Source organism: Lathamus discolor, chromosome 4 (assembly GCF_037157495.1).
Source record: "Lathamus discolor isolate bLatDis1 chromosome 4, bLatDis1.hap1, whole genome shotgun sequence".
NCBI lineage: Eukaryota > Metazoa > Chordata > Aves > Psittaciformes > Psittacidae > Lathamus > Lathamus discolor.
This window is the reverse complement of record NC_088887.1, coordinates 38780270-38801713: the sequence shown is the minus strand read 5'-3', so window position 1 is coordinate 38801713 and position 21444 is coordinate 38780270. Positions and strand designations below refer to the sequence as shown.

General features: G+C 48.0%; 1 long non-coding RNA gene across 1 annotated transcript; it reads left to right on the top strand.

Moving 5' to 3' along the window:
- Window positions 1-235: 235 nt before the first annotated feature.
- On the top strand, window positions 236-13306 carry LOC136012628 (uncharacterized). Its single transcript, XR_010611861.1, has 3 exons — window positions 236-395; window positions 10214-10451; window positions 13017-13306. It is a non-coding gene; the product is annotated as an uncharacterized LOC136012628 (long non-coding RNA).
- The last annotated feature ends 8138 nt before the right edge of the window (window positions 13307-21444 follow it).

Below are 21444 nucleotides of genomic sequence, written 5' to 3'. Positions count from 1 at the left end.
GCTTTCTCACCCTCTGCAAGATCAGCCTGCAATCTTGAACTGAGGCAGGCACTGGGAGCTTGTCTTCTCCTTGCACTACCGATCCTCCCCTCCAGGCAGGCTGATGCTGTGCGAGCTGGCGGTGGCAGGATCAGCTCCTCTAGAGGGTACTAAAAAGGGAACAGCAAAGTTTCTCTTTCAGATCTCCCTTATCCTGATGACATCTGTCAGATGCACAGCTGCTGGTGGTGTGGAAGATACTCCTCTGCTGGGAGGTGCAGTGTTGAACACCGGCATGACTGACAGCAGTCTCCAGGCTCTGGCTGCTGATGAACACTGTCGGTGCCCCTCATATAATGATGACTTACCTCTTCCCAGACTGGAGAAGAGGAGGCCTGTGAAAAGCACCGTTGCTTGTAAGTAACTGCTCCTTTCAACTTCAATGACATGTCACATCCATCCTTGAGCTCTTCCAAAAATTCCCTCCTGGGACTTTGCTTTCCCCGTAACTTGGAGTGACATGCATTGGCAAGGAGGCAGACAAGGGTCTCGCCCAGCCTCAGTCCTGCCATGTGTAAATGAAAAGGCTGGGTGGCAGGGGGGAAGGAGAGGGCTGTGGCAGAGTAAATAAATTGCACCCTGCATGTGTTATGCCAGCGGGGCTTCAGAATGGTTCTACGGGCTTTTGTAAATGGGAATTCGCCTCCTCAATTGCTCAGGGCAGTGCTGTCAAACAGTGTTGCCAGGCTTGTGCCTCATCCAGAGGTCTCAAATGTTTCCCAAGTCACCCCACTTCAATTTGCTTTCACAAAATGATGTTTCCCTTTTGGGGAGGGGAGAGAAAGCAGAAAAGCAAGCCCAGAAAGCCCACTGAGAGGCCATGGGAAGAGCGAAGGGGAGGCAGCAGGTGAGTGGGAAGGGATGGGAAGCTGAGCATGACAAGGGCTTTCACAGCGCAGGAATTCAGGCTCTTCCCCCCGCACTCCCCCCTCGCACCCTTGTTTGAATTTAGGATGCATCCTCCTATGGCGTTGTAATTACTAAGATTACCGAATGAATCTTTTGCTTCTGTACACACCGGGCATTCAGCGGAGCTCTAATAGTTGTCATTAAGTTTTCAGGGAGGTGGGAGAAGATAGATTGAATGCATGCACTCCAGCGCTGCGCAGAGCCCATTGATGGCTGCTGAGTAATGATTTTTTTCTAATTGGTGGAGAGCAGCGGCCCTAATGGATGGAGCCTCTCTGTGCATTTACACTGTCTCCTCAATCAATAACCCTCGCTGTGCCTGGCACAGAGGAGTTCCTGAAAGCCCCTTTGTAATAATGGATTGCTGGAGGTTACACAAGCCGCTGCCTCCCGCTGAGTCAGCCCTCTGTCAGGCACCTCGCGCTTCCCCGGGGCCCCGGCTTTCCAGACGGGACACCCGCAGCGGGGCCCTCGCCTCGGGTCTCTGCCCTCTTCCCTGCAGGCTCCCGGCTGCTGCGGGGGGGGTTGCTGCCTGCAGAGCCCGTGCCAGCCCCGGGGAGCGGGAACAGCTGGGTTGCTCTTTATTGGCTTCAGCCGGGGAAGTTTGGCTTTTGAGAGGAGGCTTGGGGGGGGGGGGGGGGGGGGTTCCCCCCTCATCCTAAAGAGAAATCCACACGTCAGAACCAGAGTCTTTACTGAGGCTGTGCCGAGCGGGGCTCTCGGCTTGGCCAGGCTGTGCAGAGCCGGAGCCCAGCTCAGGGAGGACAAGCTTCGGCCACCCTTGAACGTCTCCCCGCATCACGTACGCGTGGGCTGCTTGTATCTTAACCCTCAACGTCCTCCCGTTTTCTGCTTTCGTTTTGGGGGATGACATGCAAGCAACAGTTGTAAGATGGCACTTGAAATGCAGCCTTGCTGATGCGTTTGCAGGAGGCAGGCAAGTCTGACAGATGGGGGGAGACGTGAGAAAAGCGGTATTGTAGGGCATCTTAAAAAGGAGGTTTCAACAGTGTGCCAGCTCAGCCTTCCTCTTCCCCACACAAGAGAGCCTTTTAATAGAAAAAATAGAGGGGATTTCCATGGTTTGCTGAGATTACAGATGGCTGAGACTAGGTTTCTTCACTGCTACTCCCTGGGGAAATTGTGTCCTCACAGTCCACTGCAGAGCATTTCTAAGTGCCAGCATGTTGCCTCTGTTAACTCTAAGCCCCCCAGGAAAGGTGCCCATTGCTGGGATCTTTTACAAGTGAACCTGCCCTAGCTGTGTGGTGCAGACCCCCATAACTCCGGTTTCCCAAGTGCCCTGTACTGTATCTGCTCTTGTTGGCTTGCTAATGAGGTTTTTGTATCTCGTTGTGTACCTGGGCTTTTCCCAGCTGCATAACTCAATGCAATGGGCCATAGTCCACACCACTCTCGGGAAGGGACATTACTGTGGGAAGGGGAGGGAGAGCTTGGGATTGCCCTGCCGGCACGGCTGGCTACAATCAGTCCCTCTATGAATGCAGATGATCTGGACCTCCTCCAGCATTGAGGCAACCGGCATTTTCTGTTGTCCTCTCCAGTGCTTGGGGTCCTCAGGGTTTGCAATGATCTCTGATCCCTCTCCCTGAGACTGAATGCAAGTTTAAGGTCTGTTCCCAGCTTGCCACGGTTAAAAGCTGAAAACACTGAATGGTAAAGCACAAGAGTTGGTGGGGGAACTGGTAGGGAAGATCTGGCCTCAAAACTTCACACTGAGACCCAGGCCTACACCTTAGCAAGTGGCTGTTTCGGGCTGGGTGACAGAAGGCATCTCAGTGTGCAAACAGCATGATCTGCTTACTCCTTCAGGGCTAACAGTTTAGCAAAGAGTGTGTCCCAACATCACTGCATCATTCCCGCTAGGCTGGGAATGTGGCTGGGGACAGGAGGGCAATCTGGGACTCCGCAGTGACACTCTGCATGTCCTTGCTTGACATGGTACCACTGGAAAGCACCCTCCAGTGTGTTCAGCAGAGGCTATTTCTACGCTGTCAGGCACACTCCTTAGTTTCAGCTGAAGAAGTGGCATGTAAAAGGGTTGTAAAGGAAGAAATATTTTTTCTTGGCTCATGCCACAGCAAAGAAAAGACTACTGAATTGTTTCAGGAGATGCAAGTCTGATTGATCCCCATTGTCACTCCTGACACTCCATCTGAGTGTGCTGAGTGATTTTCTCTCCCTTTCACAAGGGGAATCAGTCATACATAAGCTACTTTCTCACTGAGCAAGGAACGTCAGAGGGAGAGGGAAGCAGTTGGCCTTGATCCTCTGTTTTTCAGCAGTGTTTATCTCCAGGATGGGCAGAGGTCCAGGCAAGAGTAAAGTGAATTATTTCAGGCTCAGGGTCCACCCCTACATACCACGGCCCATGACTCCCACCCTATGTGAGATCATGCTCAGATCCTCCTGACCTCTGAGATCATCCCCAAGATCATTATGTCACAGGATGAACCAGCTCGCTTTATGGGCTTGGGGCTGCTCTTTGTGGGTGCCCATGTGCCTGAGGTGACAAGAGTGTGCACTGGGAGGACAGGGTGGCAGAAACCCCAGCCTGGTGACAGAGGTACAGGCCAGAAGGAAGGAAGGGGATATTGAGAAAGAAGGAGAGGCCAGGGAGGCCCTTTAGTAAAGGACAGAGGGTCTTGGAAAGGAAATCAGAATAATGGTGAGGCAGAGGAGGAGCAGCTGAGGCATTCCTAGAGACCCACAGCAGAGGACAACCTGTTTCCCTGCCACTGCTGCCTTGCGAATGGGATAAGATCCCCAGCCATCAGTGAGGAGCGACTGGCTGACCAGAGACCAGGGCCAGTAACAGACTGAGGCAGGCTTACAGAAGATCTGGTTGGAAAGATCAGAGGAAAGAGCAGGGCAAGAGAATTTTTTTTTATATCTTTAATGAAGGTGTTTTAGAACCCTTTTGTGGGGAGCATTATGTCTCTTAAGCAAAGGGACAGGCCACTTGAGCAGTGTAATGGGCAGAGAAGAGATTCAGAGCAGCCCCGCGGAGAAGGACTTGGGGGTGCTGGTCGATGAGAAAATGAACATGAGCCAGCTTCAGTGTGTGCTCGCAGCCCAGAAAGCCAACCGTATCTTGGGCTGCATCAAAAGGAGTGTGACCAACAGGTCAAAGGAGGTGATCCTGCCCCTCTACTCTGCTCTCGTGAGCCCTCACTGCAGTTCTGGTGTCCTCAACATCAAAAGGACATGGAACTGTTGGAACAAGTCCAGAGGAGGGCCACGAGGATGATCAGGGGACTGGAGCACCTCCCGTATGAAGACAGGCTGAGAAAGTTGGGGCTGTTCAGCCTGGAGAAGAGAAGGCTGCGTGGGGACCTAATAGCAGCCTTCCAGTATCTGAAGGGGGGCTACAGGGATGCTTGGAGGGACTCTTCCTCAGGGACTGTAGTGACAGGACAAGGGGTAACGGGTTAAAACTTAAACAGGCGAAGTTTAGATTGGATATAAGGAGGAAATTCTTTCCTGTAAGGGTGTTGAGGCAGTGGAATGGGTTGCCCAGGGAAGCTGTGAATGCTCCATCCCTGGCGGTGTTCAAGGCCAGGTTGGACAGAGCCTTGGGTGGGATGGTTTAGTGTGAGGTGTCCCTGCCTATGGCAGGAGGATTGGAACTTGATTATGTTAAGGTTCTTTCCAACCCTAACTATTCTATGATTCTATGTGTGCTGGAGAAAGGAGCTGTGCCTGGCAAAGAGGGACTGGAGCCACAGAGGGGCCGGAATCCAAACCAGGGAAGACGTGGAGATGCCAGGTACACTGTAAGGGACTGTGGCAGGCCAAATCCCACAGGGCCTCCAGCACAGGCAGCAGCAGCCTGCCCCTGCACAGGGGGACATGGAATGACCATTCAGAATTGCTACTAAACAGGGCTCCCTAAAGGGGAAAGCTATTATGAAAATATTTCAATCAGGAAAAGCTCCTTTGCCTTCAGAGAAGAGCCAAAGCAATGGCAAAGGATAGACATTCAGGAGCTGTCAGTCCTGACTTGCCAGTGCAGATAGTGGCAAAGAGAAAGGTTCTGATTCATTCACTCCCTCTGCCATAGGTGTGCTAACTCATCAGTGTTGCAGGAGTTAAATATATTGGTTTTCAGAGCAGAACCATGCTTTACCTATTTTACAGCCACTGTGTAGGCTAGAGCACCTTTAGCCCCATGTCCCATCACAGCAACAGAGTTCCTTGCAGTGGGACTTGCTGATGGTCTCGCAGCATAACTTTGGGAAATCAGAGCACAAAGATCATGATAGCCTGAAGGCATCCAGCCATTCATTTATGCTACTGCTTCTTCACACTCCACTTCTAGAGCGTGGCTTAGATAAATCAAACTGTAAATATTGCCATAAACTGTACTTTCTATGTAGTTTTTGAAACCAGAGAAAACCCATGGACTCCACCCAGGGGCTCAGGTGAGGGGGATTATGATAGCTCAGGCAGAAGTGTTCATACCTATCTTTTCCTGCCTCTCTTTTCCTGCAGTGCACCCTTTCAGTGCAGGCAGCCTGCCTGCCTATCTGAGAGGCAAGTCAGCGCTGTGAAACAATGCAAGATGCCCTCTCTTGCTTGTGGCAATAAACCTTTATTCTTTGCTTATTTGCAACCCTTCTTAATCTAGAGGAAATCATCTTCACTTGGGAAGCATACCTCGTTCTTTGTTTATAAAAAGCACAAACTTCTCACCTACATTTGTAATTTCTCCTCTGACCTGACAGCTCCTCAAGGACTTCAGACCTGTCTTCTGCAGCTTCTTTTCCTCACTTTCCTCCATGCTTTACAATAAACAGTGTCTGGACTTTATTATCAGGCAAATCGAACAAAACAGGATCTTTCCAAACTGCTCCTCAAAGCAAGCCCATATTCCCGTAATTTTTGTAAAAGAGTTTACAGTAAGTGATGTGAGGATACCCATTTCTATCATGAAAAAATAAATAAATAAAAAACACCAAAACCGAACAGGAGCTGCGTGAAAGAAAACTGCCACAAAGGCAAGGAGTGAGGGCTCAGTTTCTCTGACAGTCAGTGTGACACAGCTTGCATGAGAATTTGTTTCAGTACGCTTCTTCAGCACACACCAGACTTCACAGAATCCCAAGGGTTGGAAGGGACCTAAAAAGATCATCTAGTCCAACCCCCCTGCAAGAGCAGGGTAACCTACAGTACATCACACAGGAACTTGTCCAGGCGGGCCTTGAATATCTCCAGTATAGGAGACTCCACAACCCCCCTGGGCAACCTGTTCCAGTGCTCTGTCACTCTTACAGTAAAGAAGTTCTTCCTGATGTTAACGTGGAACTTCCTATGTTCCAGTTTACACCCATTGCCCCTTGTCCTATCACTGGATATCACTGAAAAAAGCCTAGCTCCATCATCCTGACACCTACCCTTTACATATTTGTAAACATTGATGAGGTCACCCCTCAGTCTCCTCTTCTCCAAGCTAAAGAGACCCAGCTCCCTCAGCCTCTCCTCATAAGGGAGATGTTCCACTCCCTTAATCATCTTTGTGGCTCTGCGCTGGACTCCTTCAAGCAATTCCCTGTCCTTCTTGAACAGAGGGGCCCAGAACTGGACGCAATATTCCAGGTGCGGCCTCACCAAGGCTGAGTAGAGGGGGAGGAGAACCTCTCTTGACCTACTAACCACTCCCTTTCTAATGCACCCTAAGATGCCATTTGCCTTCTTGGCCGCAAGAGCACATTGCTGGCTCATGGTCATCCTCCTATCCACCAGGACCCCCAGGTCCCTTTCCCCTTCGCTACTTTCCAGCAGGTCAACCCCCAACCTGTACTGGTACATGGGGTTGTTCTTCCCCAGATGCAAGACTCTACACTTGCCCTTGTTAAATTTCATCAAGTTTCTCCCCGCCCAACTCTCCAGCCTGTCCAGGTCTCGCTGAATGGCAGCACAGTCCTCTGGTGTGTCAGCCACTCCTCCCAGTTTTGTGTCATCAGCAAACTTGCTGAGGGTGCACTCAGTTCCCTCATCCAGGTCATTGATGAAAATATTAAACAGCACCGGTCCCAGCACCGACCCCTGAGGAACTCCACTAGTCACAGACCTCCAGCTAGATTCTGCGCCATTGACCACAACTCTCTGCCTTCTTCCTTTCAACCAGTTCTCGATCCACCTCACTACTTGATCATCAAGCCCACACTTCCTTAGCTTATCTATGAGGATGCTGTGGGAGACAGTATCAAATGCCTTACTGAAATCAAGAAAAACTACATCTACCGCTCTACCATCATCCCTCCACCTAGTCACTTCCTCATAGAAGGCTATAAGGTTGGTAAACTTCCAGGAGGGTGTTTCGGGTCTCATCTCCTAACTTCCCTATTGGAACTGAGGCTTGCATTTATGTGGCTTTTTCATTTTACACTATCATTCAGGATCCTGCTTGACTTCTTACAACCTTCCTGCCCTCACCTTTTCCCTATCCCCTTGCCAAAGCTCAGAGAGATAAGGAAAAACTGAGGATGTGCTAGTGACCACAGCTCCAGCAAACTTGAGTTAATCTCCGTCCCTCTCCAGCAGGAAACACTCCCTTCTCAGAGGCACTACCCAGACCATGGCTATTTACAGCATTCAAGAGTTCAACATGTTTTCCCCAAGCAAGTTCCCATTATAGCTCAGGGTAAAGGCTCCCCAGGAAAAGCAGAAGCATCTCTTCCTACTTCCCATCTCTGAAAAAAACAGCTGAACTGACCCCTCTGATGGTCTCCAGAGTCTCCCAGAACATGGAGTGAGCCAGTCTTAAAAGGGATAAATATCCTGGGTGAGTTTGGGATGCACTCCCTCAACACGTGCAGCAGCTTGCACTCTGCACAGTCCCGCTGGCCAAAGAACAGCAGCATCCAAGGCTCACAGCTGGCTTGAGAGTCTAGGTCCTGGCATCTCACCCTGCTTTCCCCTCGTGGTACTTCAATTTGACACAAGAAAGTCTCTTCTTCCAAGTGCCGTTTCAGTTCAGTCTTGCTGCTTCCAGGCTTTTTTTCAGCTGACATGGGAATACCACCTGTTTAGAGGAGGAGATCCCTGTGTTTGACTCTTGGGGCAGAAGACCAAAGTAGTATTTAATCAATTGTCACCTTTGCCAAAAGCAGCAACATCAAACCCTGTGAAATGGGCAGTCACTGCAGCTTGAGCTGGTGTGCTGGCAGGGTGACAGCCGATTGTCTCTTGGCTGCTGCTGAGCCAGGTTCAAGAGCTTGAATCTGGCTTTGAGTTCTGGCAGTGAATCTCAGAGGCACCGCATGCCCAAGCATCCCAAGGGCAGTGAGCCCCCCTTGCATCAGTGTCTGCCACCCAGCCTGTGAAGTGGTGTTGCATCAGCTCCAAGAGCAAGAGGGAAAAGAGTGAGAGAGAGAGAGAGAGATGTTCACTCAAACTGGCAGCTGCCTTTTGTTTCGCGATGGCAGCTGCCAGCAAGAGACAGGCAGGGCAAGGGAAAAACACACAAGAGCAACACGCTAGATGCAAAGCATATTACACGCTAGATTTAAAATCAAATAGCATGCATGAGGGGTAAATATTCAGCATAATGCATGACGACTCAGCCCCTCCATTCCCCTTCCAGTTCCTAGGAGCTGTGGGACTGGAAGTCCCCAGGCTGTGCTGGCCATCTTAGAAGAAAAGAGAGGGGCAACACTTAAATTTTATGAGTAAAGGAAGCAAGTGCCTAAACATCCATTTTCTTCACCCACTTGAGTCAGGTGAAAGGAGAAGGGTGGTCTGCGGATGATGCTGTGCAGTGGGCCCGCTGTTTCTCTCTCAATTCTGACAGCTTGCTTTCTTCCTTTCCTCACAGGACTGTATTTCAGTCGGTTTAATGCTTTTGGCAGGGCGACGGCTCTGGAGCTTGACCCTCCTTCCTCTGCGGGAGCAGCGCTGGCGACAGTGCTGCACAGCCCTCTTCTCCTCCAGCTCAGCCTCCCTGACAGCCTGGCCCCAGCACAGCACCCCCAGCACCACTTCCTGCCCCAGGGGAAGCCCTTTGCTAGGGCACAATCTGCTTCGCAGTACCTGCTGCCACTTGGGCAATGCTGGACAAGGTCTGTACCTCCAGTGTTGCACATCCCTGGCCCTTCACCTCCCTATCTGCCTGTGTTGTTCATCAGAGAGGCATGCCAGCAAGGGTAGGCACATGTTTCCAGCCCATTTCCCAAGTGCATGGTTTGACAGCATAGTACACTGGCTCTGAATTCCCTGGTACCGCAGCAAAAACACTTTGGCCACGTGGCGTTCACTCTGCTGGTTTTAATTTATTTTAATGGTTCTGACAGGCCAACCTCGTACCAGCAGCTTCTTCTGCCAGATCAGATATTGTTTACCCATCCCACTTTAACTTCATGCCATGTTCAATATCTTCTTTCCGCACTGAGCTCACTTGATGCCACATCAGGTATCGCCTGTCCTCCCTCAGCCAGCACAGAGCATAAAGCTGGCATATGTTCCCCACTGTGCGCTCTGGCTAATTCAGCAGAAACAGGAGCACATGCTTGCACCTGATCGAGACCATATCCCTCCTGCCAAGTGGTCTGGTGGTGCACGGATCTGGCATTCACTGCCAGGAGCACCAGGCACTCCATGGAAGCATGTCTCCAGCTGCCCCCAGCCCTGGCCAGAGCAGCGGGAGTACCTGGTGCTTGTAAAGATGGTGCTGGGACACTGGCAAACCATGTATGAGCCATGAAAATGACCATGTGCCAATGGGGGGGTAGGAAGAGGAGGGGAAAAGTCGTGCTTTTCATACTTCGGGTTAAGAAAGCAGTGAGATAAGCAGAGTTTTACCTGAGGCTGCACTCAAGCTGCAAGCCCCCTTTATTTTATTTATTTCAAAAAATTAAAAGAAAACAAAACCAGGTTATTGTGTTTTTCTTGCTGCCTCTGCCTGGCAGAGCTAACTCAACTAAGACAAGCAACACTGAAAAAAACACCTTTCCTTTATGCACTTGTTCTGATCAGGGAGTATAAACATACCCGAAGCGGGTCTGAGCTCCTTTTTATGCAAGGAAATATTTCAGAGGAATCCAAGGAACCAGGACTCTTTTGCATGTGAGGCAGAGAAAGAAACATACTGTCTGGAAGCAAAGTGACTCTGAATGTGGCCATGGAGATAAATGGGGTTTTCAGTTCCTGCGTGCAAGAGCAGCATTTCTCAAAGACAGCTTTTTTCTATTTCATCTTCTTTCTATTTATTTTAAGCGAAGCCCTTTCTTATCTCCTTTTTTAGGTTTTAATCTTTGTATAGAGCATACCATGACCCTGACAGAGGCAAAGCAGAGAAGTCCTACCTCCTCTATGAATACGTTTAGAAACACCAACTGATCAAAGTTAACACCGTGCGAGGAGCGACTGAGTTACTCCTGTTGCCACACGCTCCTGGGCTTGACAGACTGCATCATTTGGTGTGTTGATGTATCAGGATTTCATACACCATGAATATTCACCGCGCATATTAAATTAACCAGGTGAGAAAACACAGGTTTGTTTTGCATGTTAACTCTGTGTTAACGCTGCCCCTAAGTGGTTAAGTTGGTTTATTGCAAGTTAATTAGCCCTCATTTCAGGCAGTTATTTATTTATTTGTGGAAGGCTGTTGTGGTTTTTTTCTCTCCAGCTTTGTAACTAGGCCTTGCCTCTCTTCCTAGCTTGTGTTCTCATCCTACTCTGTGTGGGTTTCACACAACGCAACATTTACAGTCAGCTCAGCTTGGAAAGCTCGCATACAGGGAAACATGGATGCCTACTACATGTTTATTACTCAATCCAAGCGTGGCTGTGATCCTGTTAGCAGGCTCCTCTCCCTCAGCTCGTTTTAATTAGCATTTCAAGGGATGCTTGGTACTGCAAGCTGGTGAAGTTTGAAGTTACGATGCGCTGCTTTTTGCATCTTTCCTCCTGAATCGATGTGTCACTTCACAATCATTTCATTACGCAAGCAAGCCTTTTCCCAGGTGCCTTGATATTTACCCTTGCGCTCCCATCCTTCTGCATGGATGCATGCAATGAGCTGAGATCACACCTTCTCTTCTCAGGGTAGGTGGTTGCTGCTGGAGGTGCGGGGAGGCCAAGCAGAGCAGCTCAACCTTGCCACGAGGTCTCAAGCTTCCCTTCTTCTCAGTGTGTGCCCCAGGGGCAGGTGAGGAAGGAGGGCAGCCACACACAGCTCACTGGCTCTGAAGGGGCTCACGCTGATAGAGGTCACTCGAAACCTCCAACCAAATACCTGTAGAGCTTACTGACAATCTGGGCTCTGACGTGCCTTTTAAAATCATCCACCATGGACCTCCTTGTTTTAGTTGCTTCCCGGCTGCAGCTGGGGAGACTGCAACTGCTCCCCAGTTCGGTTTTCAGTGGCTAAACAGCCTCCCAGAGTGCATTAAGTAGGTGACCACTGTGACCCCTTCAAAGTCCAAACTTATTTTGCTCCTCTCTTTATTAGAGAGCTGAGTCCCTCCGGTCAAAGCAGATTTTCGTTTCTGAAGCACTGAGCTCCCTTTGGGAGGGTATGCAGCAGGAGGGCACCTTGGTGCTGATCCTTGTTAAGCCAGCAGCAGGCAGAGTGCTTGCACACTGGGCATGCACCTCCAGAGACCTGGATTCAAATTCACAGTCGAGTCTCTCGATGAGGAAAGCAAGCCTGGTCAATAATGCAGTAGCAGATGCCTATGCGCCTGCACTGCACCAGGCAGCATAGCTATCCATCCCTGCTCAGGCTGTGCGAGCAGCACAAGAAGGTGAGGAAGAGCAGGGGCAGTTCAGCTCAGGATACCTGGATATATTGGCAGAATCTCCCTTTGATTATCAGCCTCTTCTTTCCACAAGCTTTAAAATTCAAATCTAAGACACCGTAAAAACTGAACCTTCAGGAAGGTCTCCAGACTCCAGCGCAGAGCTCAGGCTGGTTTTCCTTCCGCCACCACTGGGCTTCACCTTGAATAAGCAACATTTGCCTTCTATCCCCTTCGCTCGCGATCGTGCAGACCGGAATCCGAGGAGGCGTCTCGCTGCTGCCTTGAGCTCCTTGCAGCCACACGCCACTTCCTTGCAGCGCATTCCAGTGCCGGGGCTCGGAGGGAGGCGTCTGGCCTTGCAAAGCAGGGGCTGGAGAGCGCGGTGGGGATGAGCAGGCATCCGTCCTTGTCCTTTCCCCAGTGCCCTGCTCCTGCCGTGGAGGAGGGCTGCCTGCATCCTGGCCTTGCGCAGCATGGTTGGACACGGAGTTAAGGAGTCCAGACGCAACGAAGCAAAAGGAGCCAGAACGGTGTGAGACGAGCTCGCTCATCTGAAAGGGGCTTCGGGAGAGAGCATCAACAGTGGCACACTTATAGGGTCCCTATTTCTCTGCTTCTGAAAAACCTGGCACCACATCTCTTCAGTGCTATGTTTTTAACCAGGGCTGAGAAAGTCTGTGTAAAAGCACAGGGACTACCTTAAATACCCCTGGCCAAGCGTTCTTAAAACTCCTATTAAAATACAGCCACCACAGTCAAGACAGCAGGCTGGACGTCTGCCCAGTAGCCAAATAAATCAAAATATTCCAGAGATCCTGTTTGCAAGCGCCCATTAAAGTCTGACAACTGGCTAATACCCCAGACAGCGTGGATCGGAAAGATAGAAAGAGCGTGCAGGAAGGCAGAGCAGCCCCGGTTTATTTCTCACCCTTTCAAAGCAGCGCTTCACTGCTTTAATGCTGTCCTCTTCCCAGGGGCTGCAGAAAAGGGTTGTCGGTGGCAGGATGACTCTCTCAGGGTAGCCGGGCCACAGAGGCTGCACAGCCTGGGTCCTTGCACCCCCAGCCCCACGGCCAGCACCAGCCACCTATCAGCCTCTGTCAGGGACCTCCCAACCCAGGACCACGGCTCAAAGCTCAGTGCCAAGGTTCAGGCCAGCATGAAAACCAAGCATTTATCTGCGTTTGCTGCCTTGATGATGTCTGCAGGCACTTTATCTGTTGTGGCGGGGGGGGGTGGGGGGTGGGGGGGGGGGTGTTTGGTGGTTTTTTAATCTGTGCTCTTTATCTGTTTTCTCAGATAAATTAATAAATAAAAGACAGAGAGGCTGGAAGAAAGGACAGAGAAAATGAGCAGATTTTGATCTAGTAAGCAATTTAAATCTGTGCTGGCAAGCTGCATTCGTTCATTCATTAATTCAGTCGTGTGCTCAGAAAACCCCAGCAGGACTCCCTTCCAGCGCAAGAACTTCCGACTGTGAAATAAACCCCGCGTAACCAGATTAACTATGAGGTATGCATCAGCCAGGTCTTAGGCATTAATTCAAGCATACTTTGCCTGCTCTGTACATCACTAGAGCCTGGTTTCTGGATCAGGTGTCGCCCACTGGCAGGCATAAACTCGGTGAAGTTTCCTGCCTTCCACCTCCCCCTGTATTGCTGTTCCTTGCTCAATAAATAAAAAAAAATATTATTATACGTGCTGTCAGGGAGTCTTGATTCGGCTGTTAATAGCAACGTTATCAATGCCTTGTCTTTCAGTCTCACATAATTCAAAAGGAGCTGAATGGTTTTGTTCTGGCATTACAAAAATGAATCACTTCTGGGTTTAGCCCAAGCATAGAAAATCTCACCTTAAAACTTCAACATTCGTAAATTCAGAATACATTTAGCATGCAGAAACTGATGGGCAAGATAGAAATCTCTGCATAAGCTTAGTGCAGTCTTCCACCTAGCAAGTCTGTGCTGCACTGAATCACTAGATAATTACTGCCTGTGTGAGTGACTTCAATTATGGTATTATTATGTTATCATTTGATAAATGAAGCAGGACAGCAGGCCATTTGCATCAGGTGCTGTACAAATATTCAGGTGTTCTCAAACAAGATCCCTAGGACTACCCATAAAGCCAATGGGACATGAGTGGGAATCTTCAGGCAAGGACCCCTATCCATGAGCAGGTTGATCTAATACTGTCATAGCAAAGGCTGTGGTCTGGATTGCCAGTGAACTCCTATTTTCTCTATGTGCTTCCCTAAACAGAGAGCATAGAGACTGAACATAGAGAGACAAAGTCAATGTTAAAGTCTGTACAGACTTGTTTTAAGAGTCGAGAGAGGGCTTGGGTTATTTGGGGTTTTCTTGAAAAGCACAAAGTCTTCAGCTGTCCTGGCTTTCCAACATTTTTTTTATTATAGCCATCTAAGGTATGGTTTATGACACAGTTAAATTTCACGTGTAGCCTTTACTGCAATTTCAATACTTTATTTCAATTTCGACTCTTTATTGCCATGGCAAATCTAATACACGATAATGGTAAAACTTCAGTCACGAAGTGAGCTGGGATCATCCACTTGGAACCAAGTTGTCCTTTCTCTCCTCACAGACACAGATGCTAAGACAAAACTCAGTCACTGAGTTCTCCACTATGCAGATAAGTTAGGGCTCCCAGGACCTTTGGAATGCCTACTCTGCAGATGAAAGTCTTGTCTTCCCATTTTTATTAGTCTGGTACCCTTCAGAGATACTGCTCAATTTTGTTTTTTTCAGCGAGTGCCTTTGCACACAGCATATATGCGTTCCTGCTATCACTCTGAAATATGGAGAGGTCGCTTACTACCTGGCCCAACTAATTCCCAAGCTTTCACTGGACTGGAATTTGGAGACATGATGTATTTTTTCTGTGTGGCCTACAAATCCCACTTTTTAAATTGGATCTTTCCACACAAAATACTCACCAAGTCATTGCTTTTCTGATGACATTCAGCTGTTCAAAAGCCACATCATAGGGATCAGGGATGAAAACATGCAAAAATTACTTTTTTCTTTTCTTTCCTCTGTCCCAGGCAGAGAAGAAGGTTCACACACGATTTCTCTTCTTCAGAGTCCTCCAGTGCTATTTATCAAGCTTTAGTCCAAATAATATCTGTGAATATATTTAGCTTGTTAGCAATGAAAATGCTTAGCTGATATTGATTTTGGAGCTACATGTTACTGAATAAAAGCTGGTGCTTTTGCTCCTGAGCCATCAGATGAAATGCAAGAGCATGCTCAGACACTGGCTGAGATGAGAGTCTCCAAGGTGCATGTGTTAATATTGCAGTGAAAAAAGCAGCCTCATCCCACAGACTTTAAAGAACATATATGGGGGCTTGGTTCTTACACAACTCTGAGCATCATTTTTTCTCATATCAATATACTCGGCTTTCTGTTTTCATGAGACTTCAAGGAACAGTGAAATTGCTTCAAAGCAATTTCACCATGTGAAAAAACAATTAATAGCATTTCCAGGAGAGGAACATTCTAGGTATTCATCTTAGATTCTGCAGTCACAAACAGACAACATGTACTTTTCCTTCTGACAGCGGTCTTTAGCATTGTATGTTGTATAATATTCTGTAATTGTAACTTTAATTTATAAATCTTTGTAAATTCCATGGGTGAGAGACACATGGTGACTTTTTGTTCTGGGATATATGCTCACTTGGTAGATAAAAGACAAAGGACCTGCTAGCATCAGAAATACTTTCCCTCTGCCTGCACTGAAGTCAAGTCATACTCGAAGATTTTTTTCTTAAGCCTCATAGAATAAGCTTCTTCAGCTTCCCCTTTAGAGAAGGTTTGACAGATCGCAGATCATTCTGCCAGACATTTTTAAACCATTTCCGCTTTCACAACAGCCTTTGCAAAGCAGACGGAGGGGAGAAGGAACTAAACCTTCCATTGTCTACCTCGTGTCATCCCATGAGCACTGCCCAGCGTGGCAGAAGAGCTTTCATTTGCCTGATCCTCAAGAGCCTCATACAATTCCCTGCACCAATGATGCTCATCTCAGGAGAGGACATTTGCTCTCATTCACACAAGAATAATTCCCTTGGTACGGTGGTTAGTTACAACCTCTTCTGAAGTCATAGCCTGTGTGTCTCTCTCAGAGATTCTACTTTCAAACACACAATCTCCTTACATTAGAAACGTGACTGAATGCTTTCTTTTTTCCCTCACTGTTTCAGATCTACCCAGGCTCTGTAGGCTCACTCCATCAGTGGATCCAGATGCTCCGTAGACCTTGCTGATATCTCTATTCACTGTGACAGCTGCAAACCGTGTCATGGTGATTTTCTTCCCCAACACACAAGTCAAAGTTCACTGACTTCTGTAGTCAGATTGGTGCAAAGAAGAGCAGAACATGGCAGGTGAAAACAGAAAGACTTCTTGATTGCTTTGCTGCAAGGCTGCAATTCTTCTGCTGTTGCAAGGGTATCTATCTGTCTCATGCTGTCCAAATCCAGCACTTCAGCTCTGCAACCCCATGGATTTCAATCTTCAGATGCAAGCACAGCAATGTCCAGGTTGCAACTTTCTTTATGACTTCTCTTCAGAATATAGCTTAAAATGTGGGGACCAAGTCAATGTCCTTTTCATTATTCAGGCTGATTTCTTGAGTTCCCTCCCAACAGCAGAGACCTTAACTATAAAGACTAAGATTTTTGGCAGACCATGATGCGAAACCAAACTCTCATTCCAGCTCACAACTGAAGACCAGATTAACTCAAATCTGTGTCTCAACACTGCTAACACATCCCAAACGGACAGCAGCCCTCAACCACACACACAGCCTCAGTAAAGGCTCTGTGTGTCATTTCCTTCAAGGGTAGATGGGGACAAAGTGCATCTGCACAGTGCCAGGTTTACTGTGATGGTGCAATGGCAGGAAATGCCACAGAGCCATTGGTGTATTTCAAAATACATTCTAAGCCACAGAAGAGACACTTTTTTTTTAATTTCTGGGTCACAACAGTAGAAAATGGGTATTTCAGTTGCTTATACAAACTGAAACCACAAAAATATGCGCCAGAACTCTTAGCCTAAGTTTATATACCACTATGCTTTACCTATAAGGCATTACAACATTTCAAGTTGTGAAGAACTCCAGAGATCCAAATAGACCTCATCTCTTGATGTATGGGTTTGCTTGTGAAAACATCACTTTGGAGCCAAGAGAGATAGCCAGACATGTCCTGCATGCTAGGCTAATTGTATGAGACTATTATTTATTCCATTCAGTAAGTGTGCATCTGGTAGTGATGATTGCAAAGCCTGTAAGAAGGCTGATACTTCCTAGCAAGTGACATTTTTATGGTTAATAGAAACTGTCATAGAAACCACTTGGAGGGGGATATGTACAGGCTTGATTTTCAACTTAACAGTAAATCACTTCAGATTAGAATTAGATATCATGACAAAATCCTTCATCCTGTAAATTTCTAGAATTCAAGTAGCAGTGGCTTTGGGAGAAACTGTGACAAAACTAGAAGAAAAGTTTCTCATTTGGTTTTGACATCCAGTGTGCAGAAGATCGTGTCTTTTCCGTAAATGATAACACATTAAAATGTGCCTGCTCTTTCATTTCTTGCTATTGTATTAATAATAGGAAGTGGTCCTTGTAGGCCACAAGTCCTAGGGCAAGAGGTAGTTCAAAGATGGAAGAGAAAGATGGGCATCATGCCAGAGACACCACAAGCAGCATCAGACCTACAGTTCTGTGAGAATGGGCCATCCCAAGTCTCTGCAAATACTAGTGAGTCACAAACACCCAGTGGGCCTCGTACCGTCAGCCTGTTGAGAGTAGGACGCAAGGCCTGATGCCGTAGGTGAGGTGAGGGTGTCAGGGTGTCTCTACCTAAATATTCTTATTAGGACAGCTATAGACTTCTGTAGTGTTCATGCCACTTGTCTCCTGCCAAATGCCCTAGCAACCTCAAAGTAGTTTTGTGATGACTAATGGTCAAAGAACAGAAGTAAAACAAAGTCTGTGTGTAGAAACAGTATCTTTTGTTAGGCCAGCTGATTATAGAGGGGAAAATGAGGCAAGTTTCTGGGCACAGAAGTCCTTCTCCGGGATTCTAAAAACCACTTTTTGAAGTGCTTCCAAAGAAAACACAATCAGTACAAATGATCAATATTCTCCTGAACATTAGATCTCAGATTTGCTCGTCCAGCAAGCGATTGAATCAGTCACTCAAAAGAGCCTATTACTCTCCAGCAATCACTGGATTACTCCCAGAATCTCAGAGCAGTTGTGTCTGAACCATTCCTCCCTACGTTACACAGGTGCTCCTGGCCTGCCTGACATCACCCTGCTGCCTGGCTGGCTGTAAAATCTTATTCCATTTGGGCTTCCCCTTGCATGACATGGAGATAAGGCCTTCTTTCTGCCCAGCTTTGTCTTTTGCATGGAGCTGGGAAAGCTCCACAGAGCCCTGGGTCTGCTCATCAGGAGACTGTTCAGTGCAGGACAGAGGGACCACTATCTTCAGTCCATGCATCTGCGATGGTAGTAATAGCATTCCTGCATCCAAGGCATAGGGTAACTTCTCCAGGGAAACCCAAATTCTCCACAGTCAGGAGAAAGCCCCGTGAGAAAATAGGGTTTGAAACCAATGGAAGTTAGAAACCTAGGCGTGAAAATGTTTGGGATGGAGTGTAGCCATGGAGCCAGATTACATTCCAACTTGCAAGGGCCCCAGTACCCTCCTCCCACAGCAGAGGGATGTTCCCCGGCTGCTCTCTTTCAACTGGGCTCTGCTTCCATCAGTGAGAACAAATAACTATTTCAGCAGAAGTGACACTGCGCTGTACAACATCTCTCTGCAGCCCTCATCAAAGCACCAGTCACACGCTATTTACCACAAGCTGGAGAATTCACTAAATCTGGCCTATTTTGAGTCAAATGGGGGCAGTTCCAGCCCTCAGGAGGACAGCCCTGCCAGCTGCCCTTCCTCTTGGACAGCAGGGAGAGAAAGGGGACATCCATCTCTGGTACCCAGGCTTGTGCGCGCATAGAGACAGGTGGCTGGTGGGGAGCCACAATGGAAAGGCAATTGCACGGCACCTCTCACGGAGTACAGGCATGTGTAAAAGGCTGCAAGCAGCCTGAGCCAATTAATTTCCATATTCCCTTTCAGTCAGATGTGGAAAGAAAGCATGTTGCATTCAGCGCGGGACACTCAGTTCAGGGGGAATCAAAAAAGAAAGGGAGGGTAGTGGGAAATGATTCAGCAATCAGCAAATTCAGAGGAGGGGCAGCAGGAATGGGTCTGGAGAGATGAGTCAGCATTGGCTTCAGGTGATGGAGGAAAGGAGGCATTTCTGCTCTGCTGATTTGTGGAGCCTGATTGAAGTCAGCTCGGGCACTGGCATTGCATCGGAACGGAAGCTGCCTGATAGGCTGTGAATACTGTGAGGGGAAAAATCCAGCAGTCATGCAGGCAATGTCTTTATTAAGTGCATTTTGTGACCTCCCAGCTGATTGGACATTTTTTTACCGGCTTATAGTAGATTTATAGTAGATGTTATAGATGGTGGGGGAGAGGGGGGCTGTTGTGTGGGGTTTTTTATGCGTATGGTGACAGTGTGTGGGGTACTGAATTTTAAGCAAGGCTGCATGAAATTCAATCACTTAATCTTAAATTACAAGCCACTGGCTGCCAAAGCAATTTTTGAGATGGAAGTTCTCCTGATTCACAGATTCCTTTGCCTCTTTTAAGGAACAAATGGGCAAACAAACTAGGAAAATGTTATTTGCTTTTTCAGAATTTGCTAACAGGGAAAGATTAAATTTTTTTCCTGTGATATTTGGCAGGGCCTCCTTTCCCTGCTTGTAGCAGGTAGCTAGGAGAATAATGGTTCAGGATGAGCAGGTATCATTTCCCACATGTCTCTGTTGTATAGCCAAGAGCTGAGCCTGTTGTTTAAAATGTTGCAGGGATGTAAATTAAGGTATACCCGAGATTACAAAACCTATTCCAGTTGCCTTCAAAACCCTAGAGGAAGCAATGGGCCAAAAATATTTCTAGAAGATGTATATCCCAGAGTTTGGCGATATTCTGAGAGTCCTTAGTCAGACAGGTAAAACCTCTCAGGATTACCCAAGGATTACTCACACAAGTAATTGTCGCAGACTCAAAAGGTTCTGTGCTCACTCTCTGGCAACCAAGTTGTTGTAGGAAGAGCACTCTTCAAAGGAGATAAATAGCAAGGCATGAATGCTTAAGCGGGGGAATTGGACCTTCTGAAAACCCAGCCCTAAGTCTCATGCCAGCATAAAGCATGCAAAACATGTAGATGGGTTCGGAGATCTCTCTCTCATTCTGGGTCTGGCCTCACAGCAGTACAAATTGTGAGCCTACGGTTGTAGTTTCACACATGTGCAAATGACAGGTAGTTCAGACCTGTATCCTGCCTGCAAGCCTCCCTCCTGCCCCACGACAGCTCTCCGAGGGAACAGCAGGGCTCATCATCGTGCAGAGCAAGAGGATTGGTTGGGAAGTGTTGCTCTTGCAGTGCCGCCCCTTTTGCGGTGTTCCCCATGCCTCGCTCTGACACGATGAGTTCAGGAGGGGAAGAACGAGCCTGAAGTGATGGTGCTGACCACAGAAGGGGCTTCAGGTATCAGATGTTAGGGGCCTGAGCTTAACCGCAGCTTTACAGCCCCAGCAGTCAGGGCCGTGCAGGGTCAGGTGCCAGATTGTGACCAAGACTGCAGGGGTATGGACACCGAAGTAAGGCGGAAAGCACCAGCTCCTCTCTGGGATATGTGCCTCTGGGAGCAGCACGCTTTCCTCCTTCACTTCATAGGGCTGCAATGAGGCCAACCAATGCACCAGTGTCTGAGGGACACTCAGGTGCTGCGTAAGTGCCACTGGACCAGGCAATCCTTCACACCAGCATGTGTAGAGGAGAAAAGAGAAGGCGATAACCATCAGCGCAATCATTCCCTCACATTGAGTCTCAGCTGCTACTCAGTTTCTGACTTTCTTCATTGGAAGAAAAAAAAATAACAACAACAACAGTGTTCTGAGGTATAAACATCATGAACCGAGTCATTACAGGAGATTTTTGTTCTTTTGTTTGTTTTCTAGATACATCAGACCTGCCTGAGACAGTCATACATGGTCACTGTAGTGTAAAATTATTCTCCCAAAGAAGGAATTACCAAGCAGGTAATCTTCTCTTAATAAATGGTATATACATGATCGCCCACTTCCCTAAATTTTATTCAGCCTAGAAAAAAGGCTGCAAAACCAATGTGGCTTTCCCCTTTCCTCCTCCTCTTTATTTTGTGAATCGGCACATTCATGCATTATTGAGGCCTGCTCAAAATGGAGCCACCTTTAAAGCAGAGTCTCTGTATTGAGGATTACATGTGGATTATCTCTAAGAGATCACTCAGAATCAAAGCTAAGCGCTTACCCAGAAATCCTTTGTAATTCCAGTTGCCCCTTATTTTGGCTAGTAGCGGCTTTGAGGACAATTGAATCAGCACTGTGTACCTGTCAGCCAAAGTGCCAGAAGTGTCCATACAGTCCCGAATTCCATGCCATATGAGTACCAAGGGAAGCTCAGCGCTGCACCTTATCTCTTTTATAAACCCTCTCAGTGCTGTGGCTGCCGGACCCCACACACACCACTGAATCAGCACCTCCTGCCAGTCACCCGGAGCGGGGCTC